This window comes from Armigeres subalbatus, unplaced genomic scaffold (assembly GCF_024139115.2).
Source record: "Armigeres subalbatus isolate Guangzhou_Male unplaced genomic scaffold, GZ_Asu_2 Contig207, whole genome shotgun sequence".
Classification (NCBI taxonomy): Eukaryota; Metazoa; Arthropoda; class Insecta; order Diptera; family Culicidae; genus Armigeres; species Armigeres subalbatus.
The window spans coordinates 801750-804695 of record NW_026942913.1 but is presented as its reverse complement, the minus strand read 5'-3'; positions in this window follow the sequence as shown (position 1 = coordinate 804695).

The following is a 2946-nucleotide window of genomic DNA, read 5'->3' as shown; positions in this document are numbered from 1 at the left end:
TAATATCACACTTTCGCATAAAAAACGCGTACTTCACTTCTATTAATTCTTTTTTCAATCATTTGTATTACAAAAACCAAAAAAAAAAAACATTCAACATCCGAAAAAAGTGACGGGAGCAAATTAGAGGAAAAATAAACGCGTCAATTCGCGAGCGTGGCACACTTCGATCTCTATATCTTAATGTTCATCACTAAAGTTTATTGTATTTTTATGATATTTTATTGCAACTCTATTGACACGTTCCACGCGCTTCTATGCCAAAGGACCAACATTTCAAACTGAAAATTAAGGTCCAGTATCAAAATGACACGAAAACATATATATTGAATTATAAAAAAAAACATTTTTCCACTGAAAATTGGTTTAGGAACATAGTTTAACAGCCAATCAAAGTAATAGACTATTAGCATGAGAAAAAGACTTCGTAATCATTTTTTTTAATGTGCTCCATCGTACCTATTTGGGTTCAAATGTATTAATGAATACATGAGAAAGTAGAGCTGATAATGACATTTTTTGTACCAATTGTATTGTTTCGAATATTTTTGTTTTCATGAAATATTTATATTTTTGTGACATTCAAATGGTATCGCGTTACAAAAATAGTCGTATTATTGATACTATACAAAAAGTACACACATTGGATAATTTTGGATTCTCTTAGTACTCGTCAAAAGCTTTCTTTTCATATATTAAGATCCAAAACCGGATCATTATTTATGTAGTTACACTAGGTACAAAAATATGGTGTCGCGTTTCGCGAATTCAGTGTGCTTCTGGAATGAGGGATATACGGCTTTCGGTTTATGTATACAGTATCATAATGGATCATAATGTGAAAAAAGTTTCTATTTTGTATGTTAGGGTTTATACATGAGTAGCGTAACAAAATAGGGGGTGGAACGGGGTGTGTCATTTGGTTCTGTTCATACTAAAAAAACGAGTTCCCATATAAGAAATGTTACGAAAAATTGAAATTGCAAATTTGGTTGTTTCGTAGAACTCATAGGGGTCGTCCATAAATAACCCCCGTGAAACTAGGGCTCAATTATTTTTTGTTTGAATAGATTGTGAGGCTTTTTTAAACATCTCTCACACATCTTCGCACTCAACATTATCAGGTACTCATAAGAGTATGAACCATTGCATCATGACGTCATCGACAATTTTTTTTACCCGTGTTCAAATGGCGAGTGAAGTTTCATGAGGGCAATGTTTACATTTTTTTTATATGGAGTTTTTGGCTCGTGCAATCGTCTATACGTAACGAACAATTTGCTCCTGAACACGGTTTCCTTCTATCGTTTCACGGACATGGCAGTTGTGCGTTGCTTTATTGTTGAGTGGGGTGCCCTTGTAAACACGAGGGCATTTAATTTTGGATTCCTTGAGGAATGTCCTTAATAAAGACAAATTATATTAGACATTCGAATGAATTTCACTTTGAACTTGAATATACAACAATTGTGCCAATTATGCGTCTTGAATGACTCGAGAATTGTCGAATCTGACACGTCTCACGTGACAGACCGTGTAATTTAAATGGGAGGTATCGGCAATTCTCATTTTACTTAAAGTATTGACTCTAGAGCAAGCTCTAGAGCGTAAAGATTTAAAATGCACGCAAGTAGTGCACTCTCTTGTAATGAACATTTGTTGAGGCATGAAACATACACCAATGTCTTTGAAAGGGTAAAAATAAAAAGTTGAAAATAGACCACGTTCCAGTAGAAACGAAGAGTAAAAAACGACAGAAAGGTGCATCTTCAACATTTCTGATTTGCTTGGGTCATCATCACCTTTCAAAATGGGGGATTCTAGGGGGATCGATCATCTGACCGCGTATTGAAAAACCGATCCTGATCATACCTGGGTGTGACTTATTTAAAAATCAGTGAACCCATTAGCATTGATTTCGTTTTGAAAACTGGATATGTAACGTGAATGGTTTTGGTTCAGTACCGAATTCGGGCCGATTAGTCCCTAAAACCTTAATAGCCGAAACTCCAGATTGCGACCACTTACACGAACTAAATTCAACGATAGATAATGTGATAATATTCCACGTCAAACGCAACTTGCCGCATCGAGATCGACTGAAATTCTGTACTCCATCAACGATAAACACGTTCGCGTAACGCGACACCATTTGCAGAACACTGTTTGTTGATCAGCGTAACGCGGCGGGTTTTAAATCAATCCAGCAATTTTTCATATAATATCCGTTTTTATCCGTAATTTGAATTCACATTCTCATTTCTATTAATGTATACGAGAAATGCTTGGAATAAACCGAGATTCCAAACCTTATACCAGAGCTGAAAAACGCACTTGCATTGCCAATTGCAAAAAAGTGCATTTCAGCGATGGTGTCGCGTTACGAAATGCAGCGCGTTAAATAAATCATATTCAAAGCGAAAAATTTTAAAATTTATATACCATCAGAAAGGAAATTTAGTGAGGATAATTTTAAACCTGTTTAATCATTTGTCCCCGAAGTTAGTTTTCGCATGCCGATCTAATTTTTCACTGAAAGTCGACTCCTCATGGTGTCGCGTTACACTGGAATGTGTCTATTGTATTTTTTATCCGGGAAGCAAAATGGAGTGCAATAAGAGAGAAAGAGACACAATGTTTTTCTACTAAATAACAATGCTGAGAGTTAATGCTCGTAGTTTTTAGTTTTGCTTCAGCTAATGATTTTTTCAAAGCTGATCCTAGGCCAATCGACGGGTCTATCATCTGTTGATAGATTTTGACAGCTCCGTATAAAGGAGTGGCCAAAACTACCAAAAGGCAAATGTTTGATTTGAGCGTGTTAAATTTACAGCTTATAACAAATATGTTTATGGTAGGGGACGTTCAAACTGGTTCCTTCTAGAAATGACATTTTTCCGTTTTTGGAGAAAACGGGCAGCGTTGCCATATTTTCGTCTCAAAAGT